At 40.4% G+C, this 13,053-nt stretch overlaps 1 protein-coding gene and 1 long non-coding RNA gene across 2 annotated transcripts in view; one reads left to right on the top strand and one right to left on the bottom strand.

The window, feature by feature from the left end:
* STS (steroid sulfatase) overlaps positions 1-13,053 on the bottom strand; it is a 624,067-nt gene that overhangs the window by 190,027 nt on the left and 420,987 nt on the right. The window contains exons 12-14 of the transcript XR_014239261.1: positions 6,526-6,666; positions 3,555-3,652; positions 3,117-3,210 (exon numbers count right to left, since the gene is read on the bottom strand). The gene's annotated coding sequence lies outside the window, so the exon portion shown is untranslated. The remainder of the gene's footprint in view (positions 1-3,116; positions 3,211-3,554; positions 3,653-6,525; positions 6,667-13,053) is intronic.
* Positions 1-13,053, top strand: part of LOC309620023 — a 285,479-nt gene that overhangs the window by 18,391 nt on the left and 254,035 nt on the right. The gene's annotated exons all lie outside the window — the stretch shown is intronic.

Below are 13,053 nucleotides of genomic sequence, written 5' to 3'. Positions count from 1 at the left end.
ACATCCATTTATCCCAATAAGCAGTCTATTAGGCTTTTCCCTTTGACACTTCAGCTGGTCATTTCATTACCACTGGACAAGGATTTCTTACAGATGACCCAAAGATTCGTGAGGAGTGCAATTTAAACGTTTAACATTCTGTTTTTCTTAGACTTAAGCCCCTGTTTCTTCTGACGGTGACCCAGGAATTTCTTCTCTGGTCATTAATCACAGAGGAATAGCTGACAAGATGAGGACTGTTAACTTTTCCTGCTATAACTGTTAACGCATTCCCTAGACAAGGCTGGTATTTAGCCCAGATTATAAGGGATGACCTCCAAAAATTTTCACTTACCAGGCTTATTATTCACCAATACCTATGTTTTCTGTTTCTACATTAGGTGAGCAACTCCAAAAGGCCAAACCTTCAAAATACTGGGGAGGAAAAATGTTTGTAGAAGATAGTAAGAATCTAAAAAAGAGTGGATATATGTATAACTGATTCACTTTGCTGTACAGTAGAAAGTAACACAACATTGTAAATCAACTATACTCCAATAAAAATTTTAAAATAACAACAAAAAAATAATGACATCCTGTGAAATCTCCCAAGATAAAGCAGTCATACTTAACCAGTCAAGTCCACTCACGTAACAGTCATTAAATTGATTTGCATAGAAATCAGCTGTCGCGCACTACTGACAAGCTTAATCAGTCACCCATACCGTTCCTTAAATCATGACAGTGTGGTGATGTATGCCCACACAGGGGTTTTCTGATTCAATTTTTACCAGTGGTGATGGCACCATCAGTTTGGGTCTAGATCACTATGGCCTCATTTATGATACATCGCAGTGAGTTTGCCCTGCAATCATTCCTATCCCTCCTGTTACCAGAATGACCGTTGTTCTGCCTCTGACTTAATGCCGAGCCCTACCTCATTCCACGGGGGTGACTTGGAGACAAGAATACTAATGCTGTCCATCACCACAGCTGTTTCCCCTACAGTGTTAAAGAAATCCCCATGGCTTCTACTGAGTCATTTGTTGGAAAAACACGTATTACTAAGTGTTCTGATTTCCATTTTAAACCTTTACAGTTATTAATGCAATTCCTGTAATAAATAAAAGATTTATAAGAATAACCATACTCTACACTGGCTCCCCCTCAATGGAAAAAAATACAAGAAGGAAATGGACACTCCAATGTTTTCAACCAGATTGAAAACTGATGTGAAGTAATTCATACTCACCTAACTAACCGTGATATGTTGAAATCAGTGATGAGGACTGTAAATTCAGATTTATGGATTAGTCCCAGTGATGAAAACCAATGCTAGCTAACTTAGGATAAAAAAGAGAAATAATGATCCATATGATCCAGCAATCCCACTCCTGGACATATATCCAGAGAAAACCATAATTCGCAAAGATACATGCACCTCTATGTTCACTGCAGCACTATTTACAATAGCCAGGACATGGAAGCAACCTAAATGTCCATCTACAGAGGAATGGATAAAGAAGATGTGGGGTGTGTGTGTGTATATATATATATACACACACACACACACACACACACACACATATAATGGAATATTACTGAGCCATAGAAAAGAACAAAATAATGCCATTTGAAGCAACATGGATGGACCTAGAGATCATCATCCTGAGTGAAGTCAGAAAGAGAAAGACAAATAACATATGATATTACTTATATGTTGAATCTAAAAAAAAAGGTACAAATGAACTTATTTACAAAACAGAAGTAGAGTCACAGATGCAGAAAACAAACTTATGGTTACCAGGGGGTAAGGGGAGGGAGGGATAAATTGAGAGATTGGGATTGACACATACACGCTACTATATATAAAACAGATAACTAATGAGGACCTACTGTATAGCACAGGGAAGTCTACTCAATACTCTGTAATGAGCTATATGGGAAAAGACTCTTATAAAGAGTGGCTATATGTATAACTGATTCACTTTGCTGTACACCTGAAACTAACACAACATTGTAAATCAACTATACTCCCATAAAAATTAAAAAATAAATAAATAAAGTAAGTAAAATAAAATAAAGTAAGGTCAGAGAGAATTAGAGCCAATGCCCAACAAGGAGTGAAGGCATCTCAAACATGCCGGCGGCAGGGACTGGATGACTGCTTCCTTTGGGTACAGCTCCTGGGACGAATCCACTGCAGCCCTTTCTGTGCTCTGTTTAATATCCAAAGTCCCTAAAGAGAGACTCCAACCACCCTAATTTAAGTTACTTGTTCACCCTCTCATGATCCCATGAAGGTTAAGGGGGTTGTCTTAGCTCATCTCCCGCAAAAAAGAAGCCAGGATGCTATCACTGAGAGAGCAACAAGTGAATGGATGACAGGTGATCAAAACAAAAACTCCCAGAAAATTCCTTGCCTCTCTACCATCCAGAAAACCCACGTCTTCAGAGACACACTTTCAAAATTGTCCACCGCCTAACATGTAGTAGTCATGCACGATAAGAACTGCTCCGGAAAGGAGACATCACAGCCTCGCCACCCGGCCAAGAGTCCTGAGATGTCGCTGTGCTCCCTGGCTTTATCTAGATCCCACCGCGATGTTCAACAACACAGGTGGTAAGTGAGACAGTAACCACCACGGCCAACGTACCCTACCATTTAATGTATTTAATTAACACATGCAACTGTATTTAATGTATTTAATTAAAACATGCAACTGTGTAAGACAGAGCATGTATTTAATTAAAACAGGCAACTGTATAAGACAGAGCAAGACAGGAAATAGGAATGGAACCTACAGGCCCACGTGGTATCTTTCGCCTGCATCTTTTCCTACTGTTCAAGTCCCTCTTGATGGTAGGCAGCACTCGTATTCACGAGGGCTCATTACTTGGTGGAAGGAGGCCACCGGAAGCCACCCGAGCCCTGCTACCCAGGCAGGGGGAGGCTGTCGTCATTCATCCAGACCAAGCTGCCGTTCCAGGGATCCCACTGGGCTCCTCCCTGTCCCCTTATACAAGAATCACGTGTCGCCATAAGCATCCAAGTCAGTGATCCCATACAACACTCCAAACACCCAAAACAGAGACACAATAGCCCCAACCCCAATAGGTAGACATGGAAACCTTACCTTCACGATGTCTGCTAAAAGTGTGTCTAGTTGGAGAGGCAGTTCATCACTGCGTCCGGAGTTCAGTGTCTGCTTCAGACAAGCTCAGAGCCAACTGGAGGAAAAACACATATTTTCTGAATGGGTCTTTAGAGAGTCTCATGAACAGAGAGAAAAAGAGTGAAAGTGAGAGAGAGAAAGAAAGAGGCTGATAAAGAAAAGCATACACTAGTTTGATGATTATCAAGGTAGAGAAAATATCTGGTTACAAATATTTTGAGCATTTGCAAAACGTTACGCGTTCTTACCTAAAATTTTGCAATTCCTTCTCACCTTAATTTTAACGTATATTTCATTTCATTTTACATTTTATTGAGTGTTGTGTGTACTATATGGTAGAAACTTTACTTTTCTTTGTACAAAAATTTTGTGCATTCTTTCTCCAAGACGCTTTCTCACCTTTTTTAAGGAAGATTCTCCTATTACAGTGGTGCAGTTTTTCACGTGACACTTTGAAGTGGAGTTGTTCCTCTGTATTGGGAATTTCCTAGAGTCCTCTGTAGAAGGAAAAATAATGTATGTTTTTTATTTTATTAACCATTTTTTAAAATTGAAGTATAGTTAAATTACTATAAATGGTGTCTTAGTTTCTGGTGTACAGCAAAATGATTCAGTCATATATATATATATATGTGTCTGTGTTCTTTTTCAGATTCTTTTCCATTATAGGTTATTATAAGATATTGAATATATTTCCCTGTGCTATACAGTAGGTCCTTGTTGTTTACCTTCTTTATATATATATTAGTGTGTATATGTTAATCCCAAACCCCTAATTTATCCCCCCCTTTCCCCTTTCATAACCATAAGTTTATTTTCTATGTCTGTGAGTCTATTTCTGTTTTGTAAGTAAGTTCATTTGTATCTTTTTTTTTTAGATCCACATATAAGTGGTATCATATGATATTTGTCTTTCTCTGTCTGGCTTACTTAATATGAGAATCTCTAGGTCCATCCATGTTGCTGCAAATGGCATTATTTCATTCTTTTTATGGCTGAGTTAGTATTCCATTGTGTATATGTACCACATCTTTTGTTTTTGGGCCATGCCATGGGGTATGTGGGATCTTAGTTCCCCAACCAGGGATCAAACCCATAACCCCTGCAGTGGAAGCACAGAGTCTTAACCACTTGACCCCCAGGGAACTCCCTGTACCACATCTTCTTTATCTGATCATCTGTTGATGGACACTTAGGTTGCTTCCATATCTTAGCTATTGCAAATATTGCTGCAATGAACATTGGGGTGTGTGTATTTTTTTCAGTTAGAGTTTTCTCTGGATATGTGCCCAGGAGTGGGATTGTAGGATCATATGGTAACTCTGTTTTTAGTTTTTTGAGGAACCTGCATAATGTCCTCCATAGTGGCTGCACCAATTTACATTCCTTCCAACAGTATAGGAGGGTTCCTTTTTCTCCATACCCTGTCCAGTATTTATAAAATGATGAATCTTAGATGGTAAGTACACTTATAGGATTAAAGAAGTAATTAATGGTAATAAATATAACAAAGGACTTATATCATATACAAGAAGCAAAAATATCTTTGCTAAGTTTGTTGTGATTATTTTGGCTATGCTCTATGACAAAGAAGGAAAGATGAGGAGTTAAACTAATGGAAATTTTATAATAAAGGAAACCATAAGCCTGTGGATTTATATGTGATTATTGCAAAGAGTGATATAAAAAGAGTATAACAGGACAAAACCAATTACCTGTTTATTACTAGAGAGATGTGCTGAGCAGGAAAAAGGGTATTTGTGTTTTGCAGGCTCATAAACAGGCAAACAGTACTGATTCATGGGTGCAGGATTTGAGTTAGCTGATGTAAACTACCAAAAACGCTCTTTTGGGATACCTAGAATTCTTCATGTTTGATTTATCACAACTGCATTCTTTATTTTATAGCAGTGTTTACAGTTTACTGATTTACTAGTAAACAGGTTCTTCCATTTGGGGACAGCATTCTGCTTATAAATAAACCATAAAAATCATAAAATTAATAAAAAGAACAATAGCAAGGGAAATTTGGGCACAAAATTGAGGTAATAAATTAAGCCACATTTATCCTTTGACGTGTTTTTATGATCCAGACTGTGTTTTATGACCCAGAACCCTGACCTTTTGTTGTAAATGAAATACTTCTCCAGTTGATATTCAACCAGTGCACATGAAATAAAGTTAAGTATTAACATCGCTAACAGGATTCTGTGCCTAAAGGTGATAAGCCCCTGTTTGAAATATTAATTCAGTGTTTGATTTACTATCTCTTGCAGGTTCCATCATTGCATCTGTGTATTGCATCTGCTTCATCAAATGCCTAAATACTCAATCCCCAATTTTTCCTATAATCCCCTTGCAGACAAGAACTGTACCAACTTATTATTAAGACAACTAATACAACAGCTACTTAGAGATGGGGACAAAATTATTTGAGAAAGTTTCTGATCCATTCCTGATTCCTTTCGCTGAGTAATATGCATGATCCTAATTCAGAGTCTATGTTTTGAGCATATCTATAGGTTATTCATGTGTGTCCCTATTGGAAGACCTGCACTTGCAAAATATGTCTTTTCTAGAAAGAGATGTCTCTAGATTACCGTAATTCAGGATTTCTCAGCTTTGGTACTATTAATATTTGGGGCTGATAATGCTTTGATGTAGGGAAATGTCCTGTGCATTGTAGGATGTTTAGCAGAATCCCTGGCCTCTATCCACTAGATGCCAGTGACATTCCTCTCCCTGAGGTCACGGTCATGGCAGCCAACAATGTCTCCAGACATTGAAAGATGTCCCCTGGGTGAAAAGCCCTCCGTTGACAAATACGGCCAGAATTGGAGTTAAACACAATCTAGAAACTCCACTGCTACAGCTTGGCAAAGAGACAGAGAGAAAGAGCGAGACAGACAGACAGAGAGAGAGAGAGAGAGAGAGCGCGCGAGAGCGAGAGTGAGACTGTTACTTATTGCTGCATTATCTTTTTATTCTTATTATTAATACCTTCCATTTTTGCATCTCCACTATGTGCTAAGCATTTCACATGCCTTTTTGTAGCCCTCCTATCTCTACAGGTAGACCATTTTTCCTTTTTTTTTTTTTAATAACAATTAAGGAAGCTAAAGTTCAGTGAGCCTAGGCCAGTGTCTCTCCAAATACAATGTGCACACACATCACCCGGGTGTATAGGCGCAATTTAGATTCTGTTTCAGGAGGTCTGGGGTGGAGCCTGACAGTCTGCGTTTCTGACAAGCTCTCTCCCAGGTGAGGCGAAGCCTGCTGGCCCACAGAAACTACACTTTGCTGAAACTGACCCAAGCCCCGCGGCTAGAAAATGGCAGAGTCAGAGTGGGGAGCCAAGTCTGCTTCTCACCCAGGCTGCAGCCTTCCTCTCTCATCACGCCAGCTTTCCACGCACGTCTGTGCCATGCGGTCAGCCGTGCTCTTCTTTGGATGGTCTTGGGCTCTCTCGTATTTCACCTCTACTTTCCTGCTTACCCACAGTGCGGCAGGTCTGGGGAAACACAGAATGAGGGTGGTCAGTCTAATCGAATGAGCACCAGTTGGAAAGTAACTCCATCACTCTCTCTGTTTTCATACATTCATCTCATGAGCTCTTATGACATCACCTTCTAGCTGCCACACAGGGAGGGGACTAGAGCTTGAATTCAAAGTGAAGGAAACATAATCCTTTTCTCTTGAAGTTCATGTTTAATGGGGGTTTCAATGCATAGACAGATCACCATGAATCAGCATCCTAGATGTATCCCTGAAGAGGAACAGAGAAATTACTGGGTCTCAGACTGAAACTGACATCATACCATCTCATCTGTGATAAGCCCCAAACCCAGTCCCAACCCCTCTCATTCTGTGGCCATTGCAATATGGGGCCATCTTTCTGCAGCTGGGGTAACTGTTCTTTGAAGGAAGCTAACTGATTCTGCCTGACGAGCTGGAGATGATAATTAAATTGATTCTTGAACAAGATGTGTCACAAACAATAGAACAGATAGAAAACCTCACTTAGAAGGGATCATCATGAAATCATCTACTGATAGCTTTTATACTCATCACATTATGATTTTGCCATACCTACAGTACATCCGTGGCTTTGTGCGCTATGGACTGAAAATGTAGGAAAATGGTAGATAATGATTTCAACAATTGAAAATGTTGCCAAGTAACCATGGGAACTAAAGTTGAGAGCATGTAAGTTACTGAATATGGTCCTTTTGTAAAACTGTGGAGTAGACCTCGATGCCTCCTAATAAGCGTTCAGGCGTAAGGAATTAATCACCACTACCGGTATGGGCTCTATCTGATGCTACATTATTTGGGACCTCACTGCATCAAACTTTTCTCTTCTGCAACTTTTAGATCATTCTTTCTACTGATACACACCTATTTCTGTATCGTGAATTGGCTCATATGCCATTGACCACCAGAGGAATGATGTCAGTAGAATGTGGAAGGTGCATTGGTTCATGTAAATTTTATTTCAGAGATTAATGTCTCATACCAGCGAGTCACAGCCATGGAATACAAAGTACGCGAACATAGTTGAAATCATCAACCACACAGGAAAAAAGAGAAATGTACACAAGCTCCATTCACTCTGTATTCTCTTTCTGGCCCATGGAGTCAGCCCTTCACTCACCTGGGACATGCTGATTACCTGTTTCTCCCTGACTTCTGTACGTTTTTCTTTGTCTCCCGAAACCTTCTATACATCCCCCACCCCCAGCAAGCTACCATTCTTTAAGATAATATTCTACACTCATCCCGGCATCCTTTTAAAATGAACACTGTAAATGTCTTTTTCATTTGCTGGTGGGTTTGATATAACTGTATTTATTTGTTATTATTCAGGTTGCAAAGTTCAAAACGTTTTGAGAAACATGCTCCCAACTGTTTTCCCTAAGACCCGTTATTTTTAAATGACAGTTTGGCTGATTACTAAATTTATTTTTCAGGTGTGTCTATATCATGTAATAGCAAAACAAGAACAAAACTCAAGAACAAAAACCTTGTATTCACCCTTAGATCATCCACCAGCTCAAATACCCCTTATCTTCCTATAATAAAACTAACAAAAATCTTCATTTCACCCTGTTTCTCACTGGAACTACAGATCTCTGGCTATCCCTCACTTCACAGCCAGATCTCATGAAATATTCATCTCTAATTGCCATAGTGTCCTCACAACTCCCACGGCTGGCTTTCACGCCCTCCACTGCACTAAAACATCTTCTGCGCTGGTTACCAGTAAGGTTTTCGTAATTAAATTTAACAGACAGAAAACCAGACGCAGTCCACATGCCCCTGGACTCGGGGGGATGGACACATAGACTGTGGCGCATTCACACGACGGCAGAAATAAAGCAGAAGGAGAAAGTGATGTACGCGACAGTGCGGACCCAACTCACATGCACGATGCTGAGTGGGAGAAGCCACATTCAAAGGCTAAATCCTCTGTAACTGCATTTACGTGACAGTCTTGCAAAGACAAAACTGCACGGACAGTGAACAGGTCAACGGTGGCCCCGTGTAGTCTGGGGGGGCAGGAGTGGTTATGGAATCATTCTATATCCTGATGGAGTGGTGTTGTACAACGGTATGTGTTTGTTGTACAATGGTACGGTATGTTGTACAACGGTACGGTATGTTGTACAATGGTATGATATTGATCACACAACCAAACACTTCGATGAGCTTTTACTGTATGCAAATTATACCATAATAAAATAAATGAATAACACAGATATATTTTGCTCCTCGCTCAGTGTATTTGAAGCGATGCCTGCCTACGACACTGGTTTTCCTTTCTCTGTGGTCTGTGTGTCCTCGTTTTCTCCCTTCTGCCCTGCTGGCTCCATTCTGGTCTCTCATAGATGTCTCTCTTCCATACACCCCCTCCCATCAAGCTGTCCAAACCCTCCGAAATGACACAGTTCTGCGGCATTCTGTTCTGACTCTTTTCTGGCCCTACTCTCCTGTTCACTGGTTTCTTCAGCCTACAGGTTGATGACTCACCCATCTCCCAAGACGTGTCACCTGACCTACGGGCTCACCTATGATGTTATCTTTGGACGTCTCGCCAATACCTGTCCTGTGTGCTGGAAACTTCACCTCCCTGCAGTGTCCTCTGGATTGGCAGAAAGCATCCCGATTTCACCCTGAATGCAGGAGAAACTCAGACCTTGTCCTCTGACATCTTTCCCTCCACCTCCCTCCACACTTCTTGACAAATGAACAGCCAGGACTGATTCTACTTTCTACTCTTTGGATGAGCCCTGGAACCTGCTCCCTCCTCTCTGCATGTACTCTGCTGCCTGGGTCCAGATCCCATCCTTCTCTCCGGGGTCCCTGTGCTAACTTCCAGCTCTTCTCTCCCTGTCTCTCATCTTGCTCTTTCCCATCAGCCTCTTATTCGTTGGAATAACATGCACAGAGTCCCTTGGGTGTCTCACTCTTTAACGCTTGATTTCAAGGGCTTCCCAACCCAGTCAGTAGACGCCGAACTCCTCGCAAGTACTTCAGCCAGAAGATGCTGATGAGAACAGCTCTTCAAGTGCTGAGTTAAAAAAAGAATCATTTATTGTTATTAAGTGCTGGAGACTGAGTCTACAAAGATGAATCATATTCTGTGCTGTCCTCAAGGAACCCGAGAAGTAAATACATTTAATAAAAGGCTCCTCACCCCTCGCCCTCAGAGGCAGCCTCTGCTACACCAGCACTTTTGAAATAAATGGGTCGGTAAAGAGAGTGTGTGTCGTCGGGAAGTGGTTTGCCTGTCTTTATCTTTGATTTTCCCTGAAGTAAGACTGTAATTTTGCTGTCTTTTTCAAGTTGAAAAAATCGATGCTGAATTTAAGTCATTCCTCTATGTTGACTCAAACAAACAAACAAAATCACTGTTTACAGTGAGGAATAAACTCAAATCAAACGTTCAAGAAGTACACTGGTCAACACTACCCCAAATGCACATATTTATTCTTTTTTTCTCAGCGTTACCAAGGTATCATTGACAAATAAAATTGTAAAATATTTATGAAAGAGCACAATGTGAAGATTTGACACACGTATACCTTGAGAAAGGATTTCCCCCACGTCCATCACAAAAATATTTACCTTTTTAATTATTTTGGTGACAACATTCAAGTTCTACTCTTCTGTCAAATTTCAGTTATACAGTACCGTGGTGTCAACTATAGTCACCATGTTATATGTTGAATCCACAAACCTTTTTCATCTTACAGCTGAAAAGTTTGTACCCTTTAACCAACCTTTCCCTACTTCCCACACCCCCTGGCCCTGGGCAATCACCATTCTAGTCTCTGTTTCTTTGAGTTTAACTTTTTTGGTTTTTAGATTCCACATCCTCCAAGTCCAACCATGTTGTCACAAATGACAGGATTTCCTTTTATTTAAAGGCTGGATAATATTCCATGGACTATGGTGTATATATATATATATATATATATATATATATATATATATATATATATATATATATATACACCATATTTTTTGATCCGTTCATCTGTTGATGGACATGAAGGCTGCTTCCATACCATGGCTATTGTGAATAATACTGCAATGAACATGGGGGTGCAGGTGTCTCTTAGAGATATGACTTGTTTCCTTTAGATACAGACCCAGAAGTGGGATTGCTGGATCATATGGTAATTCTATTCCAAATTTTTGATAGGTTAAGAAAATGGAAGGAAGGAGGGATTAAGATAAAGATGGTTAAAGAAAAACAATTATTCGTGACATTTGTTAAAATGGCAAGGCAGACTTTAAGGACTGTCTTGAATATATAGGGACCACTGCAATGGGGTCTTGTAGCAGGGGAGAGAGATTGGCCTCAACTCCAAACACAACAAGGAAAGCCGAGAAGCGGAGTGTCTGTTTGGGGGTGGCAGGGGTGGGGTCAGGGGTGGATGGAAAATCACCAAGAGGGTAGGGGAATCCTTTGTAAACAGACCTAAGGAGTATTATCCTGAAAGCAGGCAAGGGTGATCAGATAGCATCTGCGGGTTGGCGGGGGTTGCGAGTTGAGGGGAGTGATCAGATATCAAGGGTGGGAGATTCTAGCTAAACCAACTTGACAGAATTTTTGCTAAAACTGTGCTCCTGGAGGACCTGCCCAAGGATGGAGCCCAGTCCGATTCAGAGGGGTCTGACTAGAGTTTGGCCAAGAAGAGAATCTTTGTCAAGATTTCCTACATTTGCAAAGCAAAGGTCAGAAAGGTGCATTATGAAATAACAATAATAGCAAACTCTTTCTGCAGCGCTCACAGCACCCCATGTGATGTTTGACGCACGTCATATATATTCCTGAAATTCTCACTGCAGCCATAAAATAGTTCCTTGTCGTATCCCCATTTTACAGCAAAAGAAAATAACCTAGAACGTAAGTCACCTGCATGAGAGCATACATTTAGTAAGGGCAGAACTAACATTATTAACCAGGCAGCCTAACGCCATAGTTTACCTTGTAATCATTGTAATACCTTAAGAAACTGGCCAAAGTGAAAAAAAAGTGAAATATTAATATTTAATGCCAGGAATCTTATAATTGCAAAAAAAATTTTTTTAAAAGAGAGGAGAATAATGGTTTCTTAAAACCACTTCACAGAGGAAAAGGCTATTATGAATAGAAACAATTCTGTAAAGAGTAATCTTAAAAAAGGACGTTTATATTGACAAAAAGAGATCTCTTTGGCGCTTACTAAATACGGACAAAACAGGATGGACACACGAGTGTCCTCAATCTTTGGGCCAACAGTCTCTCCCTTAGAAGGCCTCTTGCCTTAGAATGGAGTGCATTCACGCATAATGACCTCAAAACTTGGAAATCATATTTCAAGGAAACTCACTCCATTTTTAAACTAAGCACACATAAAATATGGCCACTTCTATTTCCAAAAGTACTTCACTTTGACAGACCTGGCAAAGTATGTGGTATATGAGGTTGTTTGTCAAAAACTCACAAACTGTGTCCTAATAATCTTTGTTTTTTTTCCCCTTTTACCAGAGAAAATATGGGGTGCCATATATCGGAGAATGTTAAATAAGTACCGTCGGGTTTTTGTTTTTGTTTCTCCATGAGAGAGAGAAAAAGTGGGAATGCTCTTTCTTACGCCAAGTACTTCTTCATTATCTTTCAACACTTAACAAACACACAACAGAACAGAGGCAAGAAGATAATTCTGTACCTTCAGCTTCCAGGGGATCTCATACCAAGTACGGAATGACCTTGGGCCGCTGAATCCAGTTTCTTGAAATGAAAATATATGGAGGAAAATCACTGCAGTACCTTCAGGATGGACCTTCTCTAACTGAGCTGAACGCTATGCGGACTTCAGAGGACAGACACCCCCCCTCCAGGGACACACACACACACACACACACACACACACACACACACACACACAAACCGTGCCCTCCGCCTGCCTCTAGTGTGTAGAAAAACTTTACCTCCTAGACCTTCCCCGAGTTCCAAAGAATAAATTTAATTGGAGAAGTGAGAAAATGCAGAAGCAAAGGAAAAGTCAGCAAGAGAAAATAACACCAGTTTAGCCATTCAACAAAGTCAAGGACCTTTGGTTCTTCCTCAAGGGCTATAGATCATCTTCTGAGCCACGTCCTTTGAGCTGTTTTGCAGATACTGAAAGCCCCACCAGGCGGAAGAAGTTAACTGTATGCTGCCCACAAGCACGCAGACCCCAGACCGGTTGGAACCAGAGGGCTCATGATGTCAATGGCCTTAAAACGGCCTGTTTTTAAAATTTATCGTATCAGAAATCATATTCAGGTAATATGACTGTGAACGATTTTATGGTAATTAATACTTCAAAACGGAGAATCAGCAGAGTGATAAACCTTTTCTGTA

This window comes from Balaenoptera borealis (assembly GCF_965194805.1).
Source record: "Balaenoptera borealis genome assembly, chromosome: X".
Classification (NCBI taxonomy): Eukaryota; Metazoa; Chordata; class Mammalia; order Artiodactyla; family Balaenopteridae; genus Balaenoptera; species Balaenoptera borealis.
The sequence above is the reverse complement of the archived record's forward strand: the minus strand, read 5'-3'. Positions and strand labels throughout refer to the sequence as shown.